The sequence below is a fragment of the Lampetra planeri genome, chromosome 15 (assembly GCF_965212315.1).
Source record: "Lampetra planeri chromosome 15, kcLamPlan1.2.h2, whole genome shotgun sequence".
In the NCBI taxonomy this organism is placed as follows: domain Eukaryota; kingdom Metazoa; phylum Chordata; class Hyperoartia; order Petromyzontiformes; family Petromyzontidae; genus Lampetra; species Lampetra planeri.
This window is the reverse complement of record NC_136121.1, coordinates 5,454,862-5,474,059: the sequence shown is the minus strand read 5'-3', so window position 1 is coordinate 5,474,059 and position 19,198 is coordinate 5,454,862. Positions and strand designations below refer to the sequence as shown.

At 54.5% G+C, this 19,198-nt stretch overlaps 1 protein-coding gene across 1 annotated transcript in view; it reads left to right on the top strand.

The window, feature by feature from the left end:
• Positions 1-19,198, top strand: part of LOC144722620 (ligand of Numb protein X 2-like) — an 87,822-nt gene that overhangs the window by 21,906 nt on the left and 46,718 nt on the right.

Genomic DNA, 19,198 nt, shown 5'->3' with positions numbered 1-19,198 from the left:
GTGTGTCTGTGTGTTAGTGTGTCTGTGTGTTAGTGTGTCTGTGTCTGTGTGTCAGTGTGTCTGTGTGTTAGTGTGTCTGTGTGTTAGTGTCAGTGTGTCTGTGTGTCTGTGTGTCTGTGTGGTAGTGTGTCTGTGTGTTAGTGTGTCTGTGTGTCTCCGTGTCAGTGTGTTAGTGTGTGTTAGTGTGTCTGTGTGTCAGTGTGTCTCCGTGTCAGTGTGTTAGTGTGTCTGTGTGTTAGTGTGTCTGTGTGTCTCCGTGTCAGTGTGTCAGTGTGTCCGTGTGTTAGTGTGTCTGTGTGTCTGTGTGTCTGTGCGTCAGTGTGTCTGTGTCAGTGTGTCTGTGTGTCTCCGTGTTAGTGTGTCCGTGTGTTAGTGTGTCAGTGTGGTGCGGTGCTGGCCACCCACCCCTTTGTGTTTCTGTGCCGGCCTTCCATAGGTGCTACTCGCTAAGGGCACTTGCCCCAATAGTCTGCTACAGGCTATGTGGGGGATCTTTGTCTTTGTGTGCACGCGGCACAGTGAGAGTAGCAGTGCTGTGTGGCTAGCGCGCCGTGCAACGAACCTGGCGACACGAGTTCGATTCCCGCTCGTGGCCAACACCGGTGACGATTATCTGAACCAACCGGTCCTGCGCCTCCCTTAGGTCGACTCAGTCTCAAATGAGTACCTGGTGCGGTGTGTGAACATCGCCACTGGGGGTGACACAGGCGCCTGGGCGTGGTGCTGGCCACCCACCCCTTCGTGTGCCGGGCCGGCCTTCATTGATGCTCGTTAACAGCACTCGCCCCAACAGTCTGTTAAGGCCATAGGGGGGATATTTGTCTTCGTGTGGCACAGTGGGGAGCACACGTGGTGCATCGGCCGGTCGTCTGAGTAGGTCAACCCATGGCACCTGGGTCTGTCCCGTGACCTCCTGCCAGCAGCGAGCCTTTGACACTTCACGTGGCGTCGAGGTGCACAACGAGCCTGAAGCGAGGTGTTTTTGTTGTTGTCGTGAACGCTGTCACAAGAGGTCACACGGTCGGAGCAATGGTCCCTTGTTGACTATGCCTGATGATTGATCGATTGTTATGGGTGTGTGTGTGTGTGTGCGCGCGTGCGTTAATTATCAAGGCAGGTAAAGATACAAGAGGGGGGGGTGGGGTTGCGATTAGCACCATGCCCCCGCCGCCTTTATCTCCCTAGTGCTGATGTGTACACGTGGCATCAGGGACTCGCCTAAGGCTGAGTTGACCCACGGAAGGCCCGGGAATGGTTCCGATATCGCTCGCGCACATGTTGGCAGTGGCCGGGAATCTTTAGTCGTAACGCGGCGCTTGAACCACTCGCTCCAACGATTTGTTGAAAGCTGTACAAGGGGAAGCTTTGTCTTCGTGTGCGTGGTAACTGGGCAGTGGCGGCACATTGGTTCTCATGCTGCGCGATGAACCCCGCGAGTCGAGTTTGATTCCCGCCTTTCAATAACATCGGTGGTTTGTGATGTGTAAACTGGTTGTGCGGCCATAGAACACATTCCTCCTGCGGAGGGAGCTGGTAGGAACGTTGGGTTGCTCGGTCAATGGCCAGGGTCAACGGCGGCGTGGTGTAACCCGCAAATATGCCCGACTGTGAGGGCGGGCACAAGCCGGCGTGAGTAGGTTAAACGTTGAGTTTTATAAGGGCACCACGGGGTGACCAGCCCCTTCCCACCCAGCCCCTATCCACCCTCCCCTTCCCCACCCAGCCCCTCCCTCCCCACCCAGCCCCTCCCCACCCAGGCCCTCCCTCCCCACCCAGCCCCTCCCTGCACGACGGACACAATAATCCCCTGTGGGCTGGTGTAACCAGGAGGTTCCTACCAGTATGAGTAGCGGCTGTCACGTGTAAGAATCAGCCGGTCGGGCGTGGTGCTGGCTACACCACTCCCCGGTTCGTCGTCCCGGCCTGTAAGAGGTCCTCGCTACGGGTCCTTGCTCCAACACGAGGGCTGAACGATTAATCGATTTCAAATCGAAATCGCAATTTGAAACAATGCGATTGGCAAATCGCAAAGGCTGCGATTTTTTGCGATTTCAAAAGTTCCTATTACTTTATTATTGGAATTGTTTTATTTTTTATTAACATAACTCTATTTATTCAACTTAACAATTGTTCGATGTTTGATTGTTCTATTTCAATTCAAACATTTTAATAAATACATGTTGGAATGAATTCATATCTTTGTTAAGTTCTCATCCTTGTGTGTAGTGGGTTCTACTGAGTCGCGGACGCACTTCTTGGAGGCAACACATTTATTAAGACCAACGCACGGGGTACTACCCCTTAACACCAGGCTACTATGGAACTAGCTTGGGTCCAGGTCAGAGGTCGCAAACGGGTTTTGATTCCTTACCCGTACCCGTACCCGGCTGCACCAGGGTCGCAAACGGGTACCCGTACCCTACCCGATACCCGGCTACCCGTACCCGGCCGGGTACGGGTAGGGTACGGATATCGGGTACCCGATTGCGACCTCTGGGATGAAGCCATGTTGCAGACGCGGGTGGGTTGATTCTAGGAACTTGAATTGTGAGAAGAGACAAGACGTTGGGAAATGAGTGACAAACAGTGACTCACCGGTGACTCACGGCCTACCCGTACCCGTACCCGGCCGCACCAGGGTCGCAAACGGCTACCCGTACCCGGCCGGGTACGGGTAGCCGGGTATCGGGTAGGGTACGGGTATCGGGTACCCGGTTGCGACCTCTGGTCCAGTCCACGTGTTGGTGACTCTTGTAGGACGTAGAACGGAGATGCTTCAGGATGAACAACAGCAGCCGGTCCAGCTCGGGGACCCGGCCTCTATCCTCTGCGGCGGGGCTGGCTCCGCCCTTAGCCACGCCCACCTTCTAGAATCCTCTAGCAGAATTTCGACCCTGACACGTGACCACCCCTAGCCCCCACCTGGGGCCCCTGTGGAGACTTTGCCGGTCACGTGTCCTTCGAGGTCAACCAGAGTGCCATGGCCCTGAGTAACCCCATTCCCGTGGCCGGCACTCTCACACTCCCTATCCTGTAGGGGTCGGCACTGCACGCAGGGCGTGGTGCCACTCAGCGCTGTCGGACAGCGCTCACCGAGCCCCTCTAGGGCCGGAACTGCACCCACACCCACGTGGTGCCCGCGATGTTGTTACCGGCATTACACAGCGGCATCCGCGATGTCACTACACTTGCATCATAATATAAAGAGCAGTTCATATTGTGATGGTATCATGTGGTAATGCTCCATCACGTGTTTTAATCCTGTTGCACAGTCAATATTGAACTGGAGCTTGACTTAAAAAAATGTAATCGCAAATCGCAATCGCAATATTTGTCAGAAAAATCGCAATTAAATATATTCCCCCAAATCGTTCAGCCCTATCCAAGACCCTGCGTAGGTTACGCAGGGGGTCTGTGTGTGTGTGTGTCATGTAGCGTAGTGGTTAGCGCTACGCTGCGCTACGAACCCGGCGACCCGAGTTCAATTCCAGTGGTGATTATCTAAACCGGTCCTGAGCCTCCCCTAAGTCGACTCAGCCTCAAATGACTACCTGGTGCGGTGTGTAAACATCGCCACTGGGGAGACAAAGGCGGCCGGGCGTGGTGTTGGCCACCCACCCCCTCGTGTGCCGTGCCGGCCTTAATAGGAGCTCGCTAACAGCACTTTCCCCAACAGTCTATTGAGGCTAGACGGGGGGGGGGGGGGTGGGGGGGATCTTTGTCGTCTTTGCTACACTCGCATACGGCTTCATCAGCGCGAGATTGCCAGCCCAGATGCATTGCGGTCGGATCGTACATGATTTCATCCGCGAGCTTAATGCGCCGTAGTTTGTGGCGTGTGCGGTGTTTCGCGGCGTGTTAACACGCTGTGGGCAGAAGGCGCGCGGAGCCGTGTTATCTCGGCTTGCAAATCCCACCGGGAGACTCGGAGCGGAGCCGCTCTCTCGAATAATGGGTCCCGCGAGAGATGCGGTGACAGCGTGAACGCCTCTTTGCGTTTTACCCCCATTAAGTATGTTGTACCATTCACACCGCTGTGCCCGATTGTATGTGTGTGTGTATGTGTGTGTGTGCGTATGTGTGGTAGCGTGGTAGTGTGGCCGGGCGTGGTGTTGGCCACCCATCCCTTTGTGTGCCGTGCCGGCCTGCATAGGCGCTGTTTTTCTTCGTGCGGTGGTGTAGCGGTTGGAATGCAGCGATGTGAACGCACTGGCGATCCGAGTTCGATTCCTGCTCATGGCCAACGCCAGCGATGATTATATGAACTGGTCCTGGGCCTCCTCTAGGTCGACTCAGCCTCAAAAGAGTACCTGGTGCGATGTCTAACACATCACAGGTACTCACAGCATTTTCCATAAGTCTGTTAAGGCTATACAGGGGATGTATGTACGTATGTTGAAGCTCTTTCACACAGTACGTAGCCAATTGTGCTAATCGGAGGTACGGGATCTTTGTGTGTGCGGTCGCGTAGCGGTGAACGCGCTGCGCTATGAAACCCACTGGCCACCCGAGTTCGATTCCCGCTCACGGCCAACACAGGTGACGATTATTTGAACCGGTCCTGGGCCTCCCCTAGGTTGACTCGGCCTCAAATGGATACCTGTTGCGGCGTGTAAACGGCGCCACTGGGGAGAAAGAGGCGGCCGGGCGTGGTGCTGGCTCTCGTGTGTCATGGCCAGCCGTAATCGGTTTGTGAAGGGTAAACAGTTGATCTGACTTTTGTTTGCATGAGACACAAAATTGCAAGTGGGGTTTTTTATGTCGGGGGGGGGGGGGGGGGGAAAAAACGATCCACGTGTTTTTGCTCTTTGCTGTCTACGTACGTAGTGTAGGTGTCGAGCACATCCACAGTCGGTGTGTGTCCCGGCATGTTAACATGTCAGGGGCACTAGCACCCTGTGTGCTGCATGAGCATATAGACAAGATGAAGGCGCAGCCCTGCAAGTGCCCACTCACGCCGCTGATGGCGAAAGCAGCCTCCACACGTGGGAGCTCTACAGAGCCACCACCACCCCCCCTCCCCTATACGTTATTTTGCCTTCTCTTGCTTGCCGGCCGGATGTGTTGGAAGTGGTGGAAGGACCCACACTTTACCCCACCACGTTCGATCTGCCAATCAAACTCATCCATTTGTACCAGAGGTCGCAAACGGGTTTTGATTCCTTACCCTTACCCGTACCCGGCCGCACCAGGGTCGCAAATGGGTACCCGTACCCGGCCGGGTACGGGTACCCATTCCCTACCCGTACCCGTACCCTACCCGAAATGAGTGACAAACGGTGACTCACCAGTGACTCACGGCCTACCCGTACCCGGCCGCACCAGGGTCGCAAACGGCTACCCGTCCGGGTACGGGTAGCCGGGTATCGGGTAGGGTACGGATATCGGGTACCCGGTTGCGACCTCTGATTTGTACTGCTGGGTGGAAAGAGGCGGTAGAGGGCAGAGGGGTGGGGGCGTGGTGGTTGCGGGGTGATTTAAGAAACTTACCCCCCCCCCCCCCTTGTTTCAACTTCCTCGCTGAGAGATGCAATCGAACCGGCGACCTCTGTAAGTCCGGTGTGCGGGCTACTGTGGCAGCTATCCCAGCAGGGCGAGATGTTAACCGCCTCGTCTGGTATACAAGAAGGTTGTGGGTTCGATCTCGAACCCTGATGACACCCCCCCCCCCCCCCTGCTGTACATTTGGAGTTTGCGTGTCAAATCTTGACCTAAAGCTTTCGTGACTGCAGCATTTCATATTCTTTGGGTCTTTCGGTAAAGACACGGAGATAGGTTCGAAGAAAATAACAAAAAATTACGACGTCTCGATCGCAACACAAGGGGAAAAAAGAGGAAAAAGCTGTTGACCGCTTGTGTAGCGATCGGTACGCCGTAGTTTCTTGTTATGTTCTTTGAACCTGTCTACGTGACTTTACCGAAAGACCCAGAGAATAAGCTTGCGTGTCTCTCTCCCCGTGGTCGCGTGTCATTTTTCTCCGGGTCCTCCGGTTTTTCCCCTCCACATTTAGACTCAACGTGCGTTCAGATTATCTGGCCGCTGTAAATGTCCACACCCTAAGCCATTTCGATTTAAAGCTTTCGTGACTGCAGGGATTCATCTTCTTGGTTCTTTCGGTAAAGTCACGTAGAAGAGAAGTAATAAAATAATAAAAATAAAACATAATAAAATAATTCTCACGACGTTTCGGCCACAACGCAAGCAGCCGTCCTCTTCACCTGAGGACGGCTGCTTGCGTTGTGGCCGAAACGTCGTGAGAATTATTTTATTATGTTTTATTTTTATTATTTTATTACTTCCCTTCTACGTGACTTTACCCTAAGCCATATCCCTGAGCTATCATTTGTCGTGGCCAGATCTCTTCTGAAAAGTAAGTTACTGCCTCACTGGGTTTTACCTGGTAAGATTACCAAAAAAAAATTTTTGTTATAGTCTCATGTACTTCTAATAAATAACAATATCGCTCAGTGGGCCCTACCTGTTTCAAAAAGTCTTAATTAGCATGTGTAACATTAGCACGTCGACTGCACGCATTGCGTAACGCCGGCGTCATACGCGTGCAGTTCGATGCGCGGATATCGAGACCCCGAACAATCCACGTCGACCAAAGGGGATTTCTTACCGTCGGCGCCCCCGCACTGCCGAGCACAAATCGCACGCTCGAGCAGATCCGGCCACCCTACTCCATCCCCCCCCCCCCCCCGCGGGAATTAATCGTACGCGCTCGCCAGAGCCAATGCATCCCGGCGGGGGGAATTGGATGATCCTGTTTGTAAATCCTCTTAGCGCGGGGCCCCCTTGCCTTGAGGCCTGGACGTCTCGCTGAGCGGGAGGGGGGTTGGGGGGGGTGGGGGGAGCGATCGCACGGAGGCTGCTGCTGCTGCTGACACAGACACAGACGACACACACTCACGCTCTTGCACGCGGCCAATAAACGCGACGTTAAACAAATTCTCTCCGGCACTGGGAGAAAGAGAAGAACGTTTCTGTGTTTTTTTTTCCCCTTTCTTCTGCCGATCATCAAAATCGCTGTGCCCTGTGGTTGAGAAATCAATAACGCACGCTTGCTCGCTCGCATAGACACACACACACACAAGCGTTCGCTCGCGTACACACACACACGCGTTCGCTCGCATAGACACACGCGCACACGCTCGCTCGTGTACACACGCTCGCTCGCTTACACACGCACACACGCACGCTTGCTTGCTCGCGTACACACACACACACAAGCGTTCGCTCGCGTACACACACACGCGTTCGCTCGCATAGACACACGCGCACACGCTCGCTCGTGTACACACACACACGCGTTCGCTCGCATAGACACACGCGCACACGCTTGCTCGCTCGCGTACACACACACACAAGCGTTCGCTCGCGTACACACACACGCGTTCGCTCGCATAGACACACGCGCACACGCTCGCTCGTGTACACACGCTCGCTCGCTTACACACGCACGCTTGCTCAAGTACGCACACACACACGTGCGCGTGCAGTCGCACACAGAACCGCCACACCATCTGCACAGCAATTAAGAGCAGCCCCGAGCATCAAAACAGTTGCCCAACTTTCACGGAACCGCCAAGCAGCAAGTTTTTGTTGTTGTTGTTGTTGTGCTGTCATCGTCAGCTGTGATAAATCCACTGCTGGATGAAGGCTCTCTCCCTGATGTCGCTTTTCTACCCGTTCCTGTGGGTGTTTTGCGCCGTATCGATGAGAGCGTTTCCATAACAATTACGATAAGTCCTCTCTTAACACGCAATTGCCTGCTCACGCCACTGCTGCCGGAAGGGCCTCCACTTGGAGCTCTAGTGGGATATTTGGCCTACTGTCACATTCTAGATTTGAAGTTTTCGTGACTGCAAGGATTCATACTCTTAGTTTTTTTCCGGTAAAGTCACGTAGGTAGTAAATTTAAACAAATTAAATTAAATCACGACGTTGCTCCACCTGATGACGGTTGCTTGTGTTGCTTCCGAAACCTCGTGATTTAATTAAATTTATTTTAAAAAATTACCGACGCGACTACTATCGCATGCTGATTGTACATCTTGGAAGAGGTGGACGTACCCATACATGCCTACACCACCACACAGGTGGCCTGCCAATCATAGATTGTCTGCGGTGAGCTCAGTTATACTGCGTGGTGGACAGGCCAAGAGATGGAATCGAACCGGGGACTTCTCTGGGTTGCAAGTCCAGTGTGCTCACCATGACACCACTGTGGTAGCATCTCTCTTCCCTTCGTTTTCCACCCTGCTGCTGCTGCTGCTCTATTTAAGACCGGGAGCAAGAGCAGAGCCTCACCATTCTGGCGAATTGCCCGATGATGCTGGATGCAATTACCAGCGAAACGTCGTGCTACTCAAAAATTGTAAATGTTGTGGTTTCACGCTTCAACACACCGGTGGGCTAAAGCAGTGAACTATTTGTCTTTTGTCAACGTGACACTTTTTTTGCTGATTGGCCGTGTCGGGTGGTGGAGGGTTACGACACATTTATGCATAACACGATCTAACCCAAAAACGTTTTATTATTAATAATATTGGTCGCGAAAGCCTGCTACATGTTAAACTAAAATTGACTTTACCGCCCACGGTAACGATGTACACCGCCAGGTCGTGCACCCACTGCCGGATGAGAATATTTCTAACGCCGTGCGCAGCAGGTCACGGTGTGTTTCTCTGTGACCATACTTCACCATGCCGGTCAGTGGGGGCTGGTGGAGGGGGGGAGGGGTAGCGATTCGGTCGTCACTCGCCGCTGATATTTCCAGACAGGCCGTGGGACTGAAAGCGCGAGGTTAACGTGACGCTCGCTCTAGAACCAGTGATGATGATGATGTTACTAATCATCATCATCATCACATAGCGTCGTCGTTCGTGTAAATTACGTCTCACAATCGCCGAGTAACCACGAACAAGCGGAAAGGCAGCAGCCAGGCGGTTGGCTTGCGCTACCTCTGATTGCCCCAGCTCTGCGGCCCTCTATCTATCAAGATGTTTTCGGCCAATTAATGAGTATTTCTTTTACACGGGAGAAAACCGAAGCACCCGGAGAAACCCCCCCTCCCCACAACCCGCACAAGGAGGAGACAATCCTCTACGGAAGGGACAGATGATATGAGGCTGCAGTTTGCGGCACCAATCTATAATCTCTTGTTGCAGCAGCTCTTTCTCCAATGTCAGCAGTTGTCCTGCTGTGTCTGTGCCACCTGATGACGGTCGCTTGTGTTGCGATCGAAACGTCGTGATTTAATTTCATTTATCTTGTACCTACGTGACTTTACCGAAAGAACCAAAGAGTTTGCTGCACCGCTTTTTCCCGGTGGGCCAGGCTACGGGCGCCACATGGACACCCACTACGACACCAAACTAGACTCTTTCTCTTCTTGGTTCTTTCGGTAGAAGTCACGTAGAAGGGAAATAATAAAATAATAAAAATAAAACATAATAAAATAATATAATGGTGAGAATGATTTTATTATGTTTTATTTTTATTATTTAATTATTTCCCTTCTACGTGACTTTACCGAAAGAACCAAGAAGATGAATCCCTGCAGTCACGAAAGCTTTAAATCGAATTTAGACTATTTCTATTTTACCAGGTGTATGGCCCACTGAGCCACACAGCTCTCTTTCAGAAGCGACCTGGCTATTACAAATGACAGCCCAACGAGAGGTGGCTGATTGTCGTGCGGAAATCTACAGCAGCCCAAATACTCTAAAATGCGCGACGCTGAGTTTAAAGGTGGAGGGGAAAAACTGGAGGACCCTGAGAGAAAAATCCACGCGACCGCGGGGAGACAATGCAAACTCCACGGGGGGAGGACATGCAAACAACACGGCAGGCATCGGGGTCTGGGTCGAAACTACCACCTCCTGTATACCAGGTGAGGTTGTTAACATCTGATCCACCAACCCTTGCCACCGCCTCCCCGGTGCTGGGTCACAGGCAGCAGCGGGGCCACCACTGCCCGCGTGACGTGTCCGTGATTTGTCCCCGTGTGTTACTCGGTGCAATTCACGTTGGGCCGCCTGTGACACGTGTGTGTGTGTGTGCGTGAGTTAGTGTGCCTTGGGATAATAGTTTAATGTGGGAAGAAGTCATTAAAACAACATAGAGCACAGATGGCTTGAGCAGGTGCCTGGATTAGCTGCAGATGAGAGCTGTCAACAACAGGGGAGGGTCCATGTGTATGTGGTGTAGTGGGGAGCGGTGGCGTAGTGGTTAGCGCGCTGCGCTGTGAACCCGGCAACACGAGTTCGATTGCTGCTCACGGCCAATACCAGTGACGATTATCTGAACCGGTCCTGGGCCTCCCGGAGGTCGACTCGGCCTCAAATGAGAACGTGGTGCGTGTGTAAACATCGCCACTGGGGAGACAAACTCGGTCGGGCGTGGTGCTGGCCACTCACCCCCTCGTGTGCCGTGCCTGCCTTCATAGGTGCTCGCTAACAGCACTTGCCCCAACATTCTGTTAAGGCTACACGCGGGGTTATTGTTTTTGCATACGCACGCACGCATATGTGGGGATGTGCACGTACACTCCGGGGCAGTTGGAGCCAGTTGCCCTCCAGCAACAGCGGAGGGCAAAGGAGTGATGCTCACAACCACAAGTGGAGTGCTGGGCCGCTAAAATGCAGAGAGTTAGCACAGTGAGGAGCACAGTTGGTGCATCTGCCAGTCCTCTCAGTCAGTCAAACCATGGCACGTGGGTCTATTCCGTGACCTCCTGCCAGCGAGCCTTCGAAACTTCACGTGGCCTCAAAGTGCACCTAGCTTGGCACAAGAGCCATGGTGACGTCACCGCCACTTAGTGGCGAATGGCGGCCGTTGTTATTGTTGCACGTGTGTGTGCAGTAGTGGGTGGCACATTTGTTGGCGCACTGCGCTACGAACCATGCGACCTGGGTTCGATTCCTGGCCACAGCTCACATCCGTGGTGAGTGATTATCAGTGCCTCCCCTAGGTCGACTCAGCCGTGCATGAGTACCGGTTGCACCTTAATAGGTGCTTGCCAAACAGCACTTGAGGGTGGAGTGGTGTCACAGTGGTTAGCTAAACTGCTCTATAAGTAAATGCGGCGACCCGAGTTCGATTAGTTGGCGAGCGGTATCAGCACCGGTGCTGGGCAGATGGGGGGGGGGAGCATGGGTGGGGGGTAGGGGGTGAGGGGGTGGGGGGTGAGGGAGCCCCAGCGGGCCCTCCCCACCCTGGAGCAGGCAGATCGGTACGGCACGCGCCGGATTTCAGTGCAAATCCGAAGAGGCGGGTGGGAGAGGTGGTGGTGGGGATGAGGAGGAGGGGGGGGAGGTAGGTGGAGACAGAGAGGGGGAGAGAGAGGCAAGGCAAAGGGAGAGCGAGAGAGAGCGTGTGTGCGTGCGCGGTGTAGACCGAGAAGCATTTGTGTGTGCACGCACGTACGCACGCGCTCGCCCAGACGCACGCACGTACGCACGTTACACGCGACCAGAACGGGAGCCGCCTGCAAATTCTGCCCGCCGCTCGGTGGGGGCGGGGGGGGGTGGGGGGTGAGGTTACACGAGGTGTGTGCGCACGTTTGCATCGGCCGGGACGATTGAACGTAGCGGTAGCGGCGGTGGCGGCGGCGGTGGCCGTCGCCAGAGGTTTATTTTTTCGCCGCTGCGACGGACGGGGAGGGGGGGGGGCGGTGATGGACGTGCGGTGACCACACGCGAGCCGTCCGAGACGCAGCGACCAAACCCGCGGCTCCACCGCACCATTCTGCAGGCGGGAGGGCGGGCAGGAGGGCGGGCGCCTTGCGTCGTCGCGCTGCACAATAGAGCGGACCGCGTCACGGGCAGAATTTTAAGTGCGAATTTTAAGAATTCCCGGCAGCTCACCGGGGGGACTGGGAGTGGGGGGGGGTCCGTCTCGTCGTCCTGCGTCGGCTCCTCCACAAGTGGACGACCATGGGAATGAAAGCGCTGCTGCTGCTCACGTTGCCCTGGCTGACGCCCACCTCCTACGTGACGAGCACGGCGGGGCTCTTCCTCGATCCGTGGATCGCCTACCGGTACGTGGGGGTCCGCGCTGTCCCACCCGGCACTCGCTTGAATCCTTCGCCTTGTTGCGTGAGTGAGTGAGTGCGTGAGTGAGTGCGTGAGTGCGTGAGTGCGTGAGTGAGTGCGTGAGTGCGTGAGTGCGTGAGTGAGTGCGTGAGTGCGTGAGTGCGTGAGTGAGTGCGTGAGTGCGTGAGTGCGTGAGTGCGTGAGTGAGTGCGTGAGTGAGTGCGTGAGTGCGTGAGTGAGTGAGTGCGTGCGTGAGTGCGTGAGTGAGTGCGTGCGTGAGTGAGTGCGTGAGTGAGTGCGTGAGTGAGTGCGTGAGTGAGTGCGTGAGTGCGTGAGTGAGTGCGTGCGTGAGTGAGTGCGTGCGTGAGTGCGTGAGTGAGTGAGTGCGTGAGTGCGTGAGTGAGTGAGTGCGTGAGTGAGTGAGTGCGTGCGTGAGTGCATGAGTGCGTGCGTGCGTTTGGTTGTCCTTCCCCCGCACCTCCGCATTAGCACGGTTGGCTACGTACGGTGCGGAAGAAATTCAACGTACCGTACGTACATGCGGTTCCGTGCGCGCGCGCGCTAAATTGGTGGGCGTCGTTAACAACAACAACAAAATGAGGATGCAAGGTGGGGATGCGCACGTCCATCGTCATTGGGTCATCTCTGTTTCCGATCGAGGGCTGGGCTTCTTACCCCTGCGCTGGCTCGGCAGCCTTCAAAGACAAACGTGTCGTACTCTCATCTCTCGGGGAGACGCATCGGTGTGGACGCCACCAACCTTTCACGTGGCACGCAGACCCAAATAGGTGCTCGCTAACTGGCCCCCTAACGGTATAATGGGGCTCAAGAGTGAGGTTTTTGGTTGCGTGCCGATCGTGTGATGTCGTGACTCGGTGTGTGCTCGATGTCCAGCTTTGTACGTGTGCACACATTTGTACGTGTCGGTCTGTTTCTGCTGTGTGACATTAACAGTAATAGTGCATTCATCAATTAATGGTCCTACATAGATGGTCCTTAACTGGGACAAATGTACTGCAAGATGCTGCATCTCGTTATGTCATCATAGGCAATGGAATAACAACGTATCTCTCTCTCTCTCTCTTAGGCTGTAGACTCAAGTATTGATTGTAATTCTCTATGCATCCTCGTGTGTCTGTGTGTATTATAGTGGGGAGCGGTAGTGTAGCAAATGGCACGCTGCACTATGAACCCGGCAACCCAAGTTCAATTCCCGCTCACGGCCAACACGAGCGATTATTATCTGAATCGGTCGTGGGCCTCCCCTGGGTCGACTCAGCCTCAAATGAGTACCTGGTGCGGTGTGTAAAATCATCGCCACTGGGGAGACAAAGGCGGCCGGTAGTGGTGCTTGCTACCCACCCCCTCGTGTACCGTCCTGGCCTGAATAGGTGCTCGTGGGCAGCACTTGCCCCAACAGTTTTATTAACAGCGACGCGGGGGAACTTTGTCTTTTTGTGTGTGTGTGTCTTCATTTAACAGCGACTGACCACACTGCTCCATTGGCTGATTAAAATTCTGCATGTGAGTAGGCGAGAGAGCAGACGTCAGCAGAAGTGCGTGCGTGCCCGGGCTCCTTGTGCGGGGAGCGGTGGGGCAGCGGTTAGCGCTCCGCCGTGCTGCCAAACCCTGCTTCCAACTTCCATTCGCGCTCAACGGCCAACATCGGTGAAGAAAATCCGAAACGGGTCCTGGGCTTCCCCTAGGTCGATCCGGCCTTAACTGAGTACGTTGTGCGATGCGTCAACATCGGCACCGGGGAGACCAAGGTGGCCGGGCGTGGTGCTGGACACCGAATGTGCCGTGCTGGCCTTGATAGGTGCTGGCCTTGATAGGTGCTGGCCTTCATAGGTGCTGGCCTTCATAGGTGCTGGCCTTGATAGGTGCTGGCCTTGATAGGTGCTGGCCTTGATAGGTGCTGGCCTTGGTAGGTGCTGGCCTTCATAGGTGCTGGCCTTCATAGGTGCTGGCCTTGGTAGGTGCTGGCCTTGGTAGGTGCTGGCCTTCATAGGTGCTGGCCTTCATAGGTGCTGGCCTTGGTAGGTGCTGGCCTTGGTAGGTGCTGGCCTTGGTAGGTGCTGCCCTTGGTAGGTGCTGGCCTTGATAGGTGCTGGCCTTGATAGGTGCTGGCCTTCATAGGTGCTGGCCTTGATAGGTGCTGGCCTTGGTAGGTGCTGGCCTTGGTAGGTGCTGGCCTTGGTAGGTGCTGGCCTTGATAGGTGCTGGCCTTCATAGGTGCTGGCCTTGATAGGTGCTGGCCTTGGTAGGTGCTGCCCTTGATAGGTGCTGGCCTTGGTAGGTGCTGGCCTTGGTAGGTGCTGGCCTTCATAGGTGCTGGCCTTCATAGGTGCTGGCCTTGGTAGGTGCTGGCCTTGGTAGGTGCTGGCCTTGGTAGGTGCTGCCCTTGGTAGGTGCTGGCCTTGATAGGTGCTGGCCTTGATAGGTGCTGGCCTTCATAGGTGCTGGCCTTGATAGGTGCTGGCCTTGGTAGGTGCTGGCCTTGGTAGGTGCTGGCCTTGGTAGGTGCTGGCCTTGGTAGGTGCTGGCCTTGGTAGGTGCTGGCCTTGGTAGGTGCTGGCCTTGATAGGAGCTGGCCTTGATAGGTGCTGGCCTTGGTAGGTGCTGGCCTTGATAGGTGCTGGCCTTCATAGGTGCTGGCCGTCATAGGTGCTGGCCTTCATAGGTGCTCGCCAACAGCACTCGTCCCAGCGGTCTGATGAAAGCTGTAAGGGTTTTTTTGTTGTCACTACCAAATCCCACACACATAAAACTATCGCTGTAATTTCACCATTCGAACGGCGATGCGTGTGACAGAATAAAGATCCAGACAGAAAGGAGAGAGAGGATGGGAGAGCCATGAGGGAGGCAGGGAGGGAGGGAGTATGCGTGTTTCGCCGTGTGGATGCGACGATAGAATCAAGCCACTTCGGATTTAATTGCCCATTTGTGTGACAGCATGCACCGCATTCCCTACGCGCCCATCCCCCTGCCCCGCGTTTCGTTCAAAGCGTGGTCCCTAAGGGCCCGATGATTCAATCGCTCGCCGCGATTGAATGCGCCGGACGAAGGCGCCTGATATTTTTAACACGCCGCACCTGCTACTCATTTAAGGCCGAGTCGACCCACGGGAGAACCGGGACCGGTCCAAATATTCGTCACCGTTTTCGGGCCGCGAGCGGGAATCGAGCTCGGAGTCACCGGGTTCGTGGCGCGGCGCGCTAACCCACTGGGCCACTACTACCCACCGACCAGCGACAACAACAACCTAAGTGGAGGTCACATCGCCGCGGCCCTCGTGCCAGGCCAGGTGCACTTTGAGGCCCCGTGAAGTGTCGAAGGGTCACTGGCAGGAGGTGACGGGACAGACCCAGGTGCCATGGGTTGACCGATTGAGATGACTGACAGATGTGCCACGACGCATGCACGCCTATTCGCATACACATGCACGCACAAAGGTCCCCCGTATAGCCTTGGCAGACTGTAGGAGCAAGTGCTGTTAGCGAGCACCTATGAAGGCCGGCATGGCACACCACACGAGGAGGTGGGTGGTCAGCACCATCCCCGGCCGTCGGGTTCGTAGCACAGGGCACTAACCGCTACACCACCAGTGGTGATACACATTCACACACACACACGCACGCACACGCACGCGCACTGCTAGTGTAACTTGCAGTGTCATCATAAACCAAGCCATAACGGCCACCCAGTGCGGATCAATACCGCCCTTCAATACCGCCAGTCAATACCGCTTGTCAATACCGCTCGTCAATACCGCCAGCCCAATAAAACTACCCGTGGCCACCCAATTGCGTATTTTTTGCCCCTAGATACGAAAAAAAAAATTTGGGTGGGGGAATATATATATATATTTTTTAACGTTTTGCCGCATTGCACTTCGCCTGCCCAGATCCGTGCTCCCGAATCTGGCGACAGTGGAGTGTCGGCCTTCGCAGCGGTTCCGAGGCCCTGTTCTATTCACACGGCGCACACGCACACACGCGTGTGCGCGGGCACCTCCGATTAGCACGGTCGCCTACGTACGCTGCGAAATACATTCAACGTGCATCCACGCGAAGTCGCCATCGGCCGATTTATAGACTCCGAGACGAGATGCGATTTAGATTTTTTTTTTTTACATCACGGAAACTTTGGGAGAAGTGACGATGCTCGGAGGGCATTCCAAAGTTGAGCAGAGTAAGGGAAAGGGGCGGAGAGAGAAGCTCGGTGACCTGCAGTGTGGTGGCGGTGGCGGTGTCGGTTGAACAAAGTGTGGATTGCAGTCAAGATGAACGACAGAAGTGGGACTTGGTGGGCAGCTTACGATAGACGCGGTGGCCTGGAGCTGCGGCACGGCGGTTGGCGCACCGCACTGCGAACAACGCCGCTGTCCACACCGTGTGTGGTTGATCCACGGGTACGGATGAGACGGTCGGTCTGGGGTGTAAGGTGAATCAACGCGTGAAGTCTCACGGGAACAGTAGCCGTGGTACAGTCTGTTCCCCTATAACTCGGTAGCTGCGTGCCTGAAGAACACCGCGTTATGGAAAAATCGCGTTCTAATAAATAATACGTAACGTGGGGGGGACGCGTACGCAGGCCAAACAAAGACCGAGGCGCGTGGGTAGCATCCAGAAGCATCCAGCAGCATCCCGCCGCGTGCGATGCCACGCCGAGGCAGCCGCACGATCGACGAGGTTCCGTTCACGCGATCGCTTTGTATCCAATTCGCGTCCGGGAGAACCCCGTGCTCTCGGAGAAGCGACTGGTTGTAGCGGTAGAAGAGTGATGGGGAGGCGAGTGATCGACGGCGAGCTCGCGACGGGTGAGCCGGTGTCGACTGGATCACCAACTCCGTCGGGCTCTCGGACACTCGTGCACCGCTCTTGTCAATCCACTGCTGGATCAGGGTCACTCCCTCGTATGCCCCGTCGTTTGACCATACTTCACCGCGCCGGTCAGCGCGGGTTGGCACAGGTGAGCAGCGGAGACGCTGGAGCGGAGTTGAGTACGATGGATGTTTCGCCCTGCCTCTGCCCGTTGCCGACAACGTAGCCCCGCAGCGGCCTATAGCGGCGGTTTTACACGTGGCGGTTGCCCATCCGTGTTGTTGTTGTTGTTGTCGTTGATGATGAAGCCGAGTGAAGAGCTGCTCGGCTCACGGGGTACTTTGTAATAAACTGAACTGAACTGAGAACCATGCCGGGCGCAAACGTGTTCGTAGCTTCAGCGATCGGATGAGATGGGGAGGGGGGGTGCATTCTGGGTGATTTCGTCACAACATTGTCAGGGACACACATTGACACTCAATGAAAACGACAAAACTGTTTTATTTATTTATTTTAAAACATGCACCTATGTCAACTGATACTCACACACGCAGGTAACAAAGTGTTTGCCGGTCCTAATCATGCTATTGTTTATATGACTACTAGCTGTCCTACCCGGCTTCACCCGGGACTTGGATTCACCACGCCCAGCCGCCTTTGTCTCCCCAGTGGCGATGTTCACACACCACACACCAGTTACTCGTTTGAGGCTGAGTCGACTTAGGGGAGGCCCAGGACCGGTTGAAATAATTGTCACCGGTGGTGGCCGTGAGCGGGAATCGAACCCGGGTCGCCGGGTTCGTAGCGCGGCGTAGCGCTACCCGCTACACTACAATGCGTGACGCTTCCACGTGCGCGGGTCACGTGACAGATGTGACGTCACAGCTCACTTGCCGTGCAAAATCTCTGCATTATTGCGCTCCCCCCCCCTCCCAAAAAAATACCAAAGTCCATCTTTATAATTTTAGCATGGTGTACAGTCTGTAAAGTACCCACATGGCAAATTTCAAGTTTGTTGCATGTCGGGAAGTACGCTAAACATTTTGAACAGACACACATAATCACAACTTTGCCTTTTATATATATAGAAGATATCAAAATAAATGACAAGTCTCTACACACAACCCCATTGTTGCCGCACAGCTCTGGGTACGCGAAGAACCTGACTTGGCCTGGGTTTATCTTGACCAAGGATCAAACCTGTGCCTGGGCCCAAGTGTGTGTCGGGTTGCGGTGGCGAGCTCGCCCCCAATGGCCGCTCGGGTGGCCTCGGAGCTTGATAGATGCCACCCCGCTAACGGGAACGCGGTGCACTTTCATTACTAGGCATCCACACGCCGACTTCCTCGCGGGAGCCATTCTGTTCCACCTTGTCTCATTCATGCTTCTGGTCGCCCCTCAATATTAATTGAGCGGAGTTTACCATGAGTCTCTTGGGGGGGAGGGGGGGTGGGCTTCATCCAGCAGTGGATTGATCATAGTTGCTGGTAATGATGATAATATTAAGTAGTGGCGCTGAGTCTCAAATCCAATTCACGTTTCTTGATTTGTATTTATTTGCAGAATATATATTTTTAAATGCCCCCAATGCGTGCTAGCAGCACTTGACGTAACGTGAGATAGCTGAATTAATAGCGAACGGTTTAATACGATGGGCAAATCTCCCTTCCAGTTCGAAATGCGCAATCACTTTGCACATTGTGATTGTTGCGGTGGGGCATGTTTACAGCGAGAGGTGACGGCGGCCGGAGCACCGTGTTACAAACCGAGCGACAACTCTCCGGCTCCCGCCTGCGGCTGACATCGGTGTGATCTGAACCTCGCGCGTCACCAACCCACATTTACCGGCGTGGTGAAGTATGGTCAACCAACGCCGTTAACCAACACAGCATGGGGGCATCTTCATCGAGCAGTGGCATGACAATGAGTTCATCATCATCATCATTATTATTATTTATATTGTTTTGCTCTGTATGTACGTTGAACTTCTTTTGCACCATACGTAGCCAACCGTGCTCATCGGAGGTGCGGGGAAAGGACAACGAACGAAACACGAGGGTGGAGTGGGGGTGGTACGATTTGGTCACGTGATCCGTGGTGCAACAGCATCAAAATGTCGGGATTATCTTGGTTCGTTTTGTTTTATTTCCTGATAAGATAATGAGCAATTCGCAAACGTGATCGATGAAGAACAACAACCAAAAACCCACTCCATACCAATGTGAAACACCATGACGAAGTTATAGGAACCTGCTGTCCTGATATCAGGTTTAAAGTTTATTTCTTTAACCAGGTCAGAACTCAAGAGACCAGCATGAGTCTCATTTGCA